This window comes from Kogia breviceps, chromosome 13 (genome assembly GCF_026419965.1).
Source record: "Kogia breviceps isolate mKogBre1 chromosome 13, mKogBre1 haplotype 1, whole genome shotgun sequence".
NCBI lineage: Eukaryota > Metazoa > Chordata > Mammalia > Artiodactyla > Physeteridae > Kogia > Kogia breviceps.
Genome location: NC_081322.1, coordinates 55,921,657 through 55,936,771, shown reverse-complemented (window position 1 = coordinate 55,936,771; position 15,115 = coordinate 55,921,657).

Below are 15,115 nucleotides of genomic sequence, written 5' to 3'. Positions count from 1 at the left end.
ATCGGCCTCCCACTGACCACTGTATATTTACTTATTTGCTTAATCCTAGAATATACAGAAAATAGTTTCATACCTTTATGTCAGTGATAGAAAGAAACCCTTGCTGACTGCACTTCAATAATTGTTAACACATTCTGTTTTTAGCCTGAAGGTATATAGTCCAACTATTCCACTTAAAAGTTACTGGAGTTAGTTTTCTCCCCTGTCCCCCAACTTGTTTGTTTCTGTTTGTATTCCATTTTAGTTTCTGCCCATCCTTGTTTTCTTGAGTATATGAAGAAGCATTCACATGATTCCACAAATCAGGATTATATAAAAAGTGGTGTAATTTCCTACTATTCCTTTTATTCTTTTCACCAAAATTATTAGTTTCTGTTTTGTCCTGTGTTTCTTTATGTGCAGATGAGTAGTTATGTGTGTATTTTCTAAATTTCTCTTCTCTCTTACACAAAAATAACTTACTATAAACATGCTTCTCTTTTTTCATTTAACAGTATATCTTGGAGAGCACTCCATATTGGTTCCATAGAGATCTTACTCATTCTTTCTTACAGTTGCCTAGTACTCCGTTGTGTGGATGCATCATTGTTTATACAACTGCTCTCTTATAAATGGGCATTTAAGGCTGTTTCCAATATTTAACAATTATGAACAATACTGCAATGAATAATCTGAGTAATATTGTACAGATATATTTTTATAGTTTTGGAGGTGTGTTTTCAGGGTAAATTCTTAGAAGTATTGCTGGGTCAAAAGGTATACACACATGTAATTTTGTTAGATATTGCAAATCCCTGTACATAAAGGTTTTGTACACACCCATTAGCAATGTATGAGAGTGTCTGTTTTAAATTTTTGCCATATGATAGATGAGAAATATAATCACACTGTAATTTAAATTGACATTTATTTATCTTACCATGACTTAGGTTGATTATATTTTAATATTTTTATGGGCCATTTGTATATTTCTTTTGTTGAATTGTCTGTGTTTTCTGGGGACAATATTTAGTTGTCCCATAGAATAAATGGAGTAAGTGAAATAAACACGCTCATCTTTAAACAGTTTTTGAGAGAGTAACCAACTTTATATTCAGAGGATTGTTGGTTTCCTCATCTGTAATCCATTGTCTACCACTGACAGCACTCTACCTAAGGTATCTCAGAGAGAGGGGAACCTACCTTGTTTAAAAGGATATTGAAAGTGGGAAGTTCCATAACAACTAGACACATTGTTCTGATGCTTGCAGTTGAGTTTGGGAAGTAAGGGAAGAAAGAATGAAAATAAAAGCTGGTTTTTCCACTTAGTTGTGTGGTTGAATTAGCTGACCTTTAAGGTTCTTTTCTACCCTGAGTTTTATGATTCCATGAATCATTCCTCTGACTCAGGCAAAGTTAACGATGAAATGGCTGGGGAGGTGTAGGGGTCAGAGGTGACCTGGAGAGGTGGTAAGTGGGTGAGGAGAAGTGGATGAAGGGAGAGATTTTAAATGAGAATACAGAATTAAGAAATAAATAATTTTTTTTCTTCTTTCAAAACCTGGTATCAGAAGGAGGAGCACAAATGTCCATTGGCAGAAAGGAATACTGTGTGGATGGGGAACAGCAAGGGGGTGATAGTGTGGTTGTAGTAGGGGATGGATTCAGAGAGCTGGACAGGATTTTAAGGATGAGTAACATGACAAAAGCATCATCAGCCACTGTTCCACAGGGAGAATAAAGCAGTTATGGGGGTGCACAAAGTCCTTAGAGTGATTTTTCCTTCTTCCAACTGCTTTGTATTTACATATATTTAAAAAAAACTGCTTTGGATGAAACAAACTCAGGTAAAACCTATAACATTTTCTGAATAGAAATAAATGCACTGCATTTTGAAAAACTATTTCAGAGTTTAAGGCCTTACTTAGAGGAGAGACATTAAGGGAGAAGCAAAAATCTTCTATACATCAAGGTATTTATAAGAAAAGATTGAAAGTATCTTGAGGTAACAATGTTATTTAGCTATTCAATTGTAGAAGATATTTTCCTTCTGTTGACCAAGGAGAGGTTGAGTTTGCAAATCATTGTATATGAAAGTAGACATGCCATTTTCATTTTGTCTTAAAGAAATATTCAAAATAATGATATACAAAGGAGAAGAAAGCCTGGAGAATGACTTCGGTGACTATGGCACTATGGTCACTTAAAATGAGTATATAATGTTTGCTTATTATAGCAATGATGATGATGATAATGATGATGGTTATTATGATAGTTCTAATTAATAAAAAGACTCAGTGGAAAGCTTGAGCTTCTTTTTTTGCTGGTATGATGGAATCTTTCTATCACCACAGGGTTGAAAAAAAATCTGAGAGTGGAAATTCATGTGCTAGCAGCACCAAGGTAGCATAAATAAGGAAATGATGTTCCCTTTTAAATGACCTCCGTGTTTCCCTTGTTCTGTGTTGGTTTCACTTTGCTCAACTTCTGAATGATTGAGCTGCAGAAGGCAAGTCCTTAGTGCTCTTTGATCAGTGCTCTCATGCTTTTTCTCTCTCTCCTCCTATCAGAATGTGCTTTCAGGACTTTCTTTACACTTACGTGTCCAATAAGTTTAACATGCTATTTACTTCATGAGTATTTATAAGAGCAGAAGTACTAAGAAAAAGGAATAAACCTCTGATTGTACAATCTCAGTCACCAGCTACTGGGAACATTTTTGAGGGGATACGAATCTCTAAAAATGCTCCTTAACTCATACCACTTTATCCATCCATTCATTTCTCAGATATTTATTAGACACGTAATGGGTGTGTTGCAGGTTGTGTTCTCTGGAAGCATCTGGAGTCCAAGATATTTATTAGGCATCAACACCTGTGAAAAGAAGGGGACAGAAGCAGAATTGGGCCAAGAGAAGTCAAATTGCAAAGTAGAACCGACAAGACCTCAGCTCATTGAGCAGGGAGCTCTGAAGTCAGACTGCTCATTAGAGTTGTCTCAAATCAGCTTCAGGCCTTTGTCCTCCAACACCACTCTCCTCTCCTTGCTCAGTTACTGGATGGAGTCTTCCGGAAAAGGCATGATTTCAGGTGAGGCAATTATTTATCTACAGCTGAGGCCAACCTTGAGGGAGCTAACATCTGGAGGCTGACCCAACTCTCAGCAGCTGGGCAGCAAGTCTTTCCTTGAAGGGGCATCTGAGAGGCACGTCTCTGTGCCAGACCCTGGGCTAAGTGCAGGGAACAAGTAGGTACGGAAGACACAGTCCCTTTGCTCAAGGAGAAATAATTCCATCTGATCTATCGATGGTTATCTCTTGACTAATTTTTTTCTTAACAATTCTGGATTGCCCAAAGCCCTGGATGAGGAGCTTTCCTATTCATGGGCAAACAGTAATGATGTATTGAAAATAGCACAGAAAGACCTGGGTTAGCCCTTGGAGAAGTCACGTTTCCTGAGTCTTCATTTATTTATCTATGTGATGAATATCACAAATATCCTTTAGAGAGAGTTCTAGAAATTAGACAAGGTATTTATACGTTTCCTAGCAAAGAGTTCTAATACTTAGTAAGTACTCAATAAATGTTATTACTACCCTCCTCATCCTCATTGGATTCATGGCCACCACCATCAGCCTTCTCTATAAATCTGTTATGATGGGCTTGAGTCATCTTTTCTGTCCTTCATTTTGACCATGACATATCTTCTCAAATATGTCTGAGTCCTCACATCCTATTTCAAAGCTCTTTAGCTCTCTGATTCTTATGAGTTTACTAACGTCTATTTCCCCCACCCCTGCTATTTATATTTGCTCCTTTCTAGGAAAAATTTCCTTAATGCTTCTACTCCATCCTTAAGTTTTATCTCCTTGGCTACAACTCATGTCTAGAAAGCTTGTACCCTTTAGTTCATCAGACATTCTTACACATTAAAACATTCTATATTTTTCATAAATTTCTCCAAGATGACTGGAAAAGAGCAGCAAATTCTCACTGACACACATCCTTCATGGTTCCTTTTTTAATACTAATCAACTATCTTACTGCATATGTTTTCTACTTGGCTTACATGCAGCATTCGTAAAAATTCATTACCTGGGTAAAGCTAGAAGTAATCGTAGAAAATTTTGGCCTCATCTCTCTCATTTAGAAGATGGGGAAATTGTTCCTAGAGAAGTTAAGTTGCTCATATTCACACAGCTAGTTAAGCAGACACTAGAATTCTGATGACTAAAGTTGTTTAACTCTATGCTTCTGTCTATTAAAGTTTAACTCTATGCTTCTTTCTATTCTTTATTTTCTGTGCCAATAATGCCATCTTAAGTTTATATCCCTAAGGCATCAATAAATGAATCAACATAGTCAGCAGAGAATTACTCTTTAAGAGCTTAATAAACACATGAGGGAAGATGATTCTCACTTACCTTTTGTTTTCTCAATTAGTCATCCCAGAATGAGGGGAGATGGGCCAGTCTTGAGCAGTAAGCTAGCTGTCTTTGTCTCCATCTTCCCTTCTCCCCTCTCCGTACACCTCTGCCAACAACCCTACAATGTTAGCTAGGCTGTCTCTGTCAGGTGATGCTTCGGGAAGAATTGAGGTCCTTTGCTTACCTTCAGGTTCTGACCATCCTGCAGTCCCGGATCTCAGATATCAGTTTCCTGAGACCTTTTAAGATGAGGGCAGGACCCTATACTGCAAGTCTCAGAGTAGATATGAGAATCTATAGGTCCAGCAAGTGCTCTCAAAGGTGAGCTGCTCAGAGGAATGCACATTTCACCTGGGATAGAGAAAAGGAAATCATTCCAGTGGTATATTCATGAGGAGGTTTTGTTGGCGATTGGACGGACACGTTTTAAACACGTGAATAATCCCTGGAAAACAACTCATGGAACTAGTGACTTCAGAGGGCTGTGGGGGTTTTCCCTTTGTTCAAGTTCTGGGTCGTGGTGTTCTTTGCTGACAGTTCAATGTATATTCAGAAAAATTCACTTTGGCTTGGGCCAATTCCAAACCACAGACCTCCTTTGCATTCCTGCCCTCTCTACTGTGTCCTCTGTGGGATTTGTAGAGGAGGACAAGACAGTCTGGAGAAAAAAAAGATTCTATATTTATTAATTATAATAATAAATTTGTCAAGTTGGGAAGTTTATCTTTAAGTCAAAAGTTAGATCTCAAAGACCACATGAGAAATTACAGATTATCTCAGGTGTTTCTGAAAGATGCAATTTAGGTTTACAGAGCTCCCTCTGAGTAACTCAACAGGTGTCAAATGGGGTATCCTTTCAACACAATGGTTGTTTGGGAAATTTTTTTCTTTAATTTTTGGAGTCATAGGTTCAGCAAACATACTTTTTCCATTTTTTTTGAAGCCCAGACACTGCTTTTGCTCATTAATTGATGATAAATTGGTTTATATTATTAAGAAGTTACTAAGACTATTAATGCTCTTTGTAATTCTCAAAAGGCATAGAATTTTAACTTACTCTTCTTCACAGTTCCTAAACAATAAAAACATCATGGCACACTTCTTGTTATAAACATCTTTTCACAGGGTTGGAATTGTGATTAAGGAATGAACTGTCCCTGCCCTCATGGAGTTTAAAGTCTGGAGAGAAATCAGACATTGAGCAGGCATTTATGTACCAGGAAGACAACACCTCCGTAAGTACTGAATGCTGTTGTTTAATAAGATTACAATTGAACACCAGGTAAAAATGATTAGAAGTGGCCAAAAAGATAAATGCACATAGGAATATTTTAATCTGTGTTGAATGCAGTGGTGATTGCTTGGCAACTCTTACTTAAGAGGGTTGTAGAAGAAAAGTGAAAAATTTTTACAAAGATAGCTATTGTTTTTAAGTTTGTAGTTTCTCCTTTCTCAGAAGAAACCTAAATAATGGCCTTTAGGCTTTGGTTGGGGCATAACTATTTAATCTGGTTGTTCCTGGAATGGCCTGGGGGCGGGGGGTTCACAGTGGGCAGGGAGGGAATGTTGGCCTGGCTTCATTTTTGCTTGCACAGATTCAAAACACTTACTTCTTTTCAGAGACCCTAAAGATATTTTTTATTTAGAAATATAAATTAATAAATAGGAACAATGGAAACTTCAAGAAAAGAGACTGTATCTGAATATCAAGAAGCCTGTGTCAGTCAGATCTGCTAGCCTCTGGAATAGCATGTCTCAGGAAGTATGAGAAACCCTGTTGCTTGGTATCATTTCAAACTGGAGTGACTAATCTGATACTAAAACAAAAGAAATCATAGCTTGCACCAACAAAAGAATAAACGAAAAGACTTGGTAAAGATTTTCTACTTTAAGTTTTTTGCCTTAGTTTTCATATTTGACCGACCATTACCAGCATAGTAAAGATAATCATTTCCTAGCTTAATAGGTTTCTACTGGATATATATTCTCATAAACACATAGCACAATAATAAAAAGCAGGAAATTTTGAAATCATTACATGACAATAAAATTATAGTGAGGCATGTACTTGCTCTGCACATCTGGAATAAATATTCCCCAGAATGAAAGAGACTATTGGGTGAGTTTTCAGTCTGTTTTAATTCCAGAAGCTCATGGTGGATATGCTGATTAGAATCCTCTTTTGCTTTTGTAATAGATAGAAACACACAAATGTGGCACCACAGCATCAACTGTAAGTCGTAGCTGGAGTCCGCTGCCATCTCTCTAGCACCATCCATCCCAAGCACTTGGTATCATTTCTGAAATTCAGCTCAGGATGCAACAGTCAGATTCACTGCATTATATACCTTCAGAATACATTGGTTTCAACTTTTTAACAGTCTAGATTTATTATTATTAATAGAATGAATGTAGGAAGATATTTGCTTCTACATAGTAAATGTTGAATAAAAATAATTTTGTTTTTACTGGAAGAAAAAAAGATGAACCTGACAAACATCCGGATAATATGTATCTGGAGTATGTTTCATTAGCACAAGGAAGTTTTAGCATGTAAACAAGTTAGAAAGGATACAGTCTTTCAGGTGAATCAGGAGATAGTTCTGAAGTATCCAGACCAGGGTGTGGACTACAGCAGGCCAGGGCAGTTGGTCAAATTCTAGAAATAGAGACAGAGTTGGTTGCTTCAGGTAGGAAGCTCTGAGGCAGGGAAGAGCTGGGCCCCTGAGCAGGAATGATCAAGCATGTATTATAGGCAGAAGTCAGCAGGCCCAGTTTCTGGGAGGCTAGTGGATCAAGAGACACTCAAGGTGAGCAGTGAAAAGAAGACAGAAGCGATTTGTTCTCGGCCTCTTTTTGAACTTCTGCTATGTGGGTGGGCCAGGGCTTGCAGGTGTCTGTAGCCAGGAGAGAAGGACATCGCTAAGATCAGCTTTCAGTTTTCTGTTATCCTCACCCCTTGTCTCAAGCTATTCAGCAATATTGCATCTTTAATGGTTAAGCTCTGGGGCAGGTGGCTATTTGTAAGCCTACTAATTAGATAAAGGGACTGATTTGCACCAGGATGCAGATAATGCATGGAATTGTGCCAAGACCCACAGCTCAGGAGTTTATGACCCCCAGCTACCATGGCGACCACAGCTATTCAGTTGGAAGAGCCTTTTTATTGTGGGATAGTAGGCAGCACACAGGGCAGAGCATCAGCTTCTGTGTGGTTTGAAACAGAAAACTGAAAAGAGAAGAGAAGAGACAAGCAGGCAAGAGGGCATTAGATTTATACCCAAATGGGTAGAATATTCTGTGGGCTCACTTCCACCTGCTTATTAGAAAAAGTAGGGCCTTTCCTTGAGGGCAACTGTCTGATAAGCCTGAGATTTGGAAGGAAACATGTGTTTGTGGATCTTCTTGCACTGTCTTCACACTTCACAACCCTTACCTCTGTGCCTTTGATTTCTTATTCTTATCTTTATTTTTTCCAAATGTTTTGTTGTATTTGCTAAGCAGAACATATAGTAAGCTGCAACCTCATGACTCCAGAAAAAACAGAGATCTATTTTCTGGTTTTAATGTGTGTAATATAACCATATATTCTAGAGCTGGAAGAGGCTATAGAGACAGATGTTCACGTGCCCAGTTTTACTGGGACTGTCCTGTGTTCTGGTGCAATAATGAATAGTTCCCCTTTTCATCCTTGAAAGCAACCTGGTTGGGGACAATGATTATCCTACTTAGAGATTATGTTATCCAACTCTTCATTTTGTAGGTAAAGACCCAGAGTATTTAAAAAACTTGAACACCAAGCTGAGGAGTTAGAACTCTTGAAAATGGAGACAACTATTATAAAAGGGGAACATAAGAGTGAAATGAAGAACTATTGAATCTAGGCTGGATAGGGAAGAAAATAAATCCAGAAAATGGCTGAAAGATGGGGAAGCAGGAGAGGGAGGGATCAGGTGCAGGAATGGAGAAAGCACAGACAGATTAAGAGTCACAGAAATAGAGAACTGAAAGGATAGGAAGTTGTGGTCAAAGATTGAGATATTGAATTTGTGATTTCAAAGGTGAAGCATTAATAGTGTGGCCTGGGGTTGCGGAAGCCCCAGCAGGAAACAAATAACCCATGTAAGGATTAACTGGAGAGAGTTTAATAAAAGGACTGTTTACAGAGGTGTGAGTAGGTAAAACAAAGAAACAAAAAAACCCAACAAGGGATGGTGATACATTCAGGAATGAGTAGAGACAGAAAGCCATGCCATTTTCGTCCCTAGGCTTAAAAAAACAAGGAGAGGGAGTGGTGTTATTGAACCCTGGCTGGTGTTGTAGCCATGCGAGAGGTACTGTGCCTAGGAGCTCTGGCCATAACTAGATGAATGCAGCTACTGGCAAAACTTTGGTTAGAAAAGTATGTGTGAGGATGGGATCACTGTCTCCTTCTACTGTTGGATCTCCTGCCAGGGTCTCCTGTTGGTTAAGTCTAAACAAGAGGCAGAAAGAAGCAGAGAAGCTCAGAAGATGGATCTGACAGGCACTGAGAAAATAATCAACACTTTAAAGTGTTGTGAAAATAGAGAGTTGCAGCAATTGTCTGTAGATATTGGCTTCACCCAGGATGATAGTGAGAGGGGGGTGGAGAAAAGATGTAATATTCTCTCCCAGAATTTTATATATATTCAATTTCATTCTGCAGAACTATAATATATGATACCTGATTCTTAGAAATATGACCAGAAGGCATTCTAAGATTTTGAGGTCTCATAAAAAGTAAAGCTTATTCAGATAGTTTTGGTGTTATCTATATTTTGTATTCCTATTATTTACAAATTATAAATCCTTGTGTAGGCCATAATAGAGTAAAGGGCTGGATATACATTCCAACTTAAACAACTAGAAAACCAGAGAAAATATATGAAGCAATGGTTTTTAGACATGGTCAAAGGCAGCTGAGGAGAGTGATCACTGAGAGAAATGGAACAATGAAGAGAACTCTATGATTTCCACAGTTTACTGCTTGGGAGAGATTCCAGGCTGCAACCCAGGGAAGGGAATCCAAAGAGATCTTAGATAATTTTCTAAATTAAAAAGACAGAATTTGCAGTTGGGGAGGCCAACATGGCCAGAATATGCAGAGAAAAATACCAGAAAAAGAGAACTACCAAGTGAAAAAGAATTCAGAGAGATTTACAGAGGGGTTCCTTCAAGCCTTTGACTGAATACTTTTATGAACATGCATATGAAGAAACTCTTCAGGCTGGGAATTGAACCATTGTAAAGGAGTAGGTAGAATAATCTCTGGAGTTTAGAGATTGGGAATAGTTCAGGTTTCCACCAGCCAGAGTAGAAAGATATTCTAATACATGGGGCATTAGGTAGAGTCCTTAAAAAGGACCAGGTTAGCTGTAGACTAAAGGCTGCTCTGGACGTACCCTAACACATTTTAAAAGCAAACCTTGACAGAATCAAACTGATTACAAGCAACAAAACTGTGTCCCAGAAAAGCTTCATAATATTAAAAGAATACAAAAAATCCAACAGCTAAAAATATAATATTTGCTAAGTCTGTCATACAAACAAAAAGATTATCAGACATTCAAAGAAACAGGAACAAACAATAGTGCTGATGAACTTAGTTGCACGGCAGGAATAAAGAGGTAGAAATAGAGAATGGACTTGAGGACATGGGGTGGGCAGGGGAAGCTGGGGCAAAGTGAGAGTAGCATCAACATATATACACTACCGGATGTAAGATAGTTGGCTGGTGGGAAGCAGCAACATACACAGGGAGATCGGCTCAGTGTTCTGCGATGACTTAGAGGGGTGGGATAGGGAGGGTGGGAGGGAGGCTCAAGAGGGAGGGGATATGGGGACATATGTGTGCATATGGTTGATTTGCTTTGTTGTGCAACAGAAACTAACACAGTATTGTGAAGCAATTATACTCCAATAAAGAACTATTAAAAAAAGAAAAAAGAAACAGGAAAATATAACCCATAAGATCATTACTAAAGTAAAAACAAACTAAAAAATGACCCAGAAGTTAGACTTAGCAGATAAAGGTGGTAAAACAGCAATTATAAATATATTCTTAAATATTGAGAAAGATAAAGGACAACATGAACACAATGATCAGAGGAAACAGAAGATACAGAAAAGACAAAAGTGAATCTTCTAGAGTTGAAAAATAAAAGTCTGAAATAAAAAGTACAATGGAAATAATTAACACCACATTAGACACTGCAGAAGAAAAGACTAGTAGTGAATTCAAAGACATAACAATAGATTCTATCCACATTGAAACATAGAAAGAAAAGTGACTAAGAAAAAGTGAACAAAGCATTAGTCATGTGTGGGACATAATGTGAGACAATATCAAACCATTTAATGGACATGTTACTGGACTCCCTAAAAAGGGATGGCAGAAAAATATTTAAAGTAATAATCAATCACTTTATCTACCAATATCTACCCTCCCTTTCCTTCCTCATGATCAAACAAGTGACAACAGTCAAATCTCTTACCACACAATCCAGAAATTACTCCTTGGTATTTACCCAGAGAAGTTGAAAACATATGTCCACACAAAACCATACACATGTTATTTACAGCAGCTTTATTTATAATTTCCAACACTTGAAACAACCAAGATGTCCTTCAGTAGGTGAGTGGATAAATAAACAGTGGTGCATCCAGACCATAGAATACTATTCAGCTCTAAAAAGAAATGAGCTATCAAGCCATGAAAAGACATGGAGGAGTGTTAAATGCATATTGCTAAGTGAAAGAAGCCAATCTGAAAAGACTATATACTGTATTATTCCAACTACGAGAGTTTGGAAAAGACAAAACTTATAGAGACAGTAAAATGTTCAGTAGTTGCCAGGGGTAGGAGTGAGGAGGAATGAAAAGCAAGAGCACAAAGGATTCTTAGGACAGTAAAAATACTCTGTATGATACCATAATGATGGATATATGTCATTATATATTTGTCCAAACCCACTCTTATGACACCAAGAGTGAACCCTAAGTAAATTAAGTGCTTTGAGTGATTATGATTTATCAATATAGACTTATCAATTGTAACAAATGTACTACTCTACTCTGATGAGTGATGGTGATAATGGAGGAGGCTATGCATGCATGTATGGGATGTATAGGAAATCTCTGTAACTTCCCCTCAATTTTTCTGCTAACCTAAAACTTCTCTAAAACTATGAAGTCTTAAAATAATTAGTATAGTAGATTTAAACCCAACCACACTGACAATGATATTAAATTGTCCAAACTAGATTTTTAAAATAGAAATACAATATGAGCCACATACATAATTAAAATTTTTCTAATACTCACATGATGAATAAAATGTATGAAAATAATTTATTTAATTTAACCCAAAATATATAAAATATTTCAATATGTAATTAGATAAATATTGAGATATTTTCTATTTTGATTTCATGTAAGACTAAGTCTTCAAAAACTTGTTGTATTTTACCCTTGAAGCATATCTCATTTTATGATAACCATATTTCAAGTGCTCAATATCTACATGTGGTCAGTGGCTACCATATTGTACAGTGTATGTCTAAATACTCCAATTAAAAGTCAAAGATTGTCACATTAAAAAAAAGTAAGACTCACTATGTATCCTTTATAAGAAACCCACTTTGAATGTAAAGATAGATAGCATAAAAGTCAAAGAATGTAAGAAGATATTCTATGCAAACACTCCTCAAAAGGAATTTGGAGTTGTCATATTAATATTGGAGTAAATTTCAGAATAAAGAATATACCAGGGATAAAGAGGGACATTTTATAATGATAAGTGATAAATTTATTATGAGGACTTAACAAATCTAAATGTTAATGTACATAACAAAAGAGCTTCAAAATATATGAAATGAATCTGATAGAAATGAAAAGAGAACTAGATAAACCTACAAATATAGCTGGAGATTTTAACGTCCTCTTTGTCAATGGAATAAGTAGACAGAAAACTCATTGAGGAAAAGGAGACTGACCAACACTATCAGCCAAATTGACCTAGTTGACTTTTATAGAACCATTCACTCAACAACAGCAGAATAAATATTCCTTTCATGTGCACATGGAATATTCACCAAGGTAGATCATATTCTGAGCCATAAACCAAATCTCAATAAAATTAAAACATTTGAAATTATACACACTATGTTTGCTAATCACAATGATTTTAAATGAGAAATCAATAACAGGTAGATATCTATTTGAGGAATCTTCAAATAGTTGAAAATGAAACAAATCCATTAAAAAAATGGGCCAAAGAAAGAAATTACAAAGAAAATTACAAATTATTTTGAACTGAATAAAAATGAAAACACAATTATCAAAATATGTGCAGTGAAAGCAGTGTTTAGATAAAAATTAAAGCATTAATTTCTATTAGATACACAAGAAAGTTCTCAAATCCATGATTTAAGTTTCTACCTTAAGAAACTAGGAAAATAAGAGAAAATTAAACACAAAGTAAGCACAGGAAGGAAATAATAAAGATTAGAACTGAAATAAATGAAAGAAAATAGAGAAAAATCAGTGAAACTTAAGATGTTTCACAATAATTCCACTCCTATGTACTTACCAAGGAAAAACGAAAACATATATCTATAGAAAAATTATATTTGAATACTCAAAGCAGCAGCTTTATTTATAATAATTGATAGCTGGAATGAACCCAAATGGCTATTAGTTGGTGAGTAGGTTAACGATGGTATATCTATACAATGGAATATTACTCAGCAGTAACAAGGATTAAGTTACTGATACATAAAGCAATGTTGATGAATCTTAAAAGTATTATGTTAATTGAAAGTCAGAAGCAAAATTTAATTTTCTATGATTACAGTATGTGAAATTCTAGAAAAAACAAAACTAGTGAAAGAAAGCAAATCAGTGGTTTCTGGGACCCAGGGATAAGTTTATGGGATTGGTAGCAAAGTGATAGGAGCAAATTTTAGGGGTGATGGATATTCTATATCATGATTATTATGGTGGTTACATGACAGTATACAATTCGTCATAACTCATTGAATTGTTTGCCTAAAATCAGTGAATGTTATTGTATATAAATTGTACTTCGATAAAGGTTTCTTAGGAAAAAGAGAAACTTTGGGCTATAGATGATGTTTTACAAGTTAGCTTTTAAAAATTATATGCTAAAAAAAATTATATGCTTACATGCTTATTTAAAAGAAAAAATATCAAACAGAAGGGCGTAAGATGAAAAGTAAAAATCATTTTCTCTTCAAATTCCCACTTCTTGGGGGCATTTTACTAAAAATTTCTTATGGAAATTTTAAAAATTTTCTATGTTATTTCTATTATTTGTTATAAACAAACATTTATCAGATGTGCCTTATGCTTTAAATTTTTTCTTTCTTTCCTTTTCTTTCTTCTTTCTTTCTCTCTTTTCACAAGTCGACTCCTATTTTATGAGTTAAAAAGTTTTGGACACAGAAATAGGTAGATTTACCTTATTCCTTCTTACTGGTGGCATGTTCTTCTATTGAATGGATTATTCTAATTCATTTAGTCGTTCCTCTACTATCAGATATTCAGAAGTCTTCCATGTTTTGCTAGAATAAAAATTGCTGCAATAGATACTCATAGGTGTGTATACATTTTTGTATTTTGTACCTAACCATGTAATTTTGGGGCCATTGTTTATGCAAATTTAAAAATTTGATGAATATGGTCAAATAGTATTTCCAAAATCTTACTTATTCCAATAGTATCTATTTCCTTGTATCTACACAGATTCTGGGAATTATCAAACTTTCTCATTCATCAATCTGATAGGGAAAAAAAATGCTACCTCCTTGTTTTTTACTAAATGGTATTTTCCTTGCTACCAAACAGAGCACAAGATCATACGACTCTCTGATACAACAAATTGCAGAATAACCATATCTGCCTTCTAGAATTTTTGATGAAGACCTAAATGGCTCTATCTGGACAGCTGCTGAGAAGTACTACCTGTTGTTTTCAGGAATCCCTCCTCTTTTATCTTAATGATCATACTGCAGTATGTTTTCTGTATAGACCTACCACTTTAGATCTTACAGGAGTAGAATATATATCCACGTGTCTCTTAGAGTTCGTGCTTTCAGTCTCTTCTTTTAAATGCTTTTGCTCTCCCCAGTGTTCCTTTCCCGCATGGGTATTTAATCATGTATATAACAAACCAGCCTTACATGTGACTCTCCTAGTAATGCCATATGGTTTCCCTGAATGAGGATAGATGGAGGAATTTATGGACTTTGATCAGCGCACTATAACAAATACAATTATGGCATGGGAAATTTCCTACTAGAGTTCAAGAGAAAATGGGGTAACCCCCTCCTCTGGATGATTTGTGTGTCTGAATGAATCAGGAGGTTTTCCCCAGATCCCATCCTCTTTCATATGTAATCATGGAGATGATGTGCCCATATGCATTACTGGGGAAGGATTTCTCTCCACCCCCATTGTCAATCAAATAATCACTCCTTTAAAACAGAGGGAATGATTTAGCAGTTCAAGTGTTGGCTTTGAAACATTTAGACTTGGTGGCATCTTTCAAAGTTTCATCAGGATTGACTTAGTCCTTCATTCTGGAAATATCACAACCACATGGAATTCTAAGCCATTACAGAAGAGCTCTCTTTCTAAGAAATTGCAAACTTGGGGCCCATATTTTCT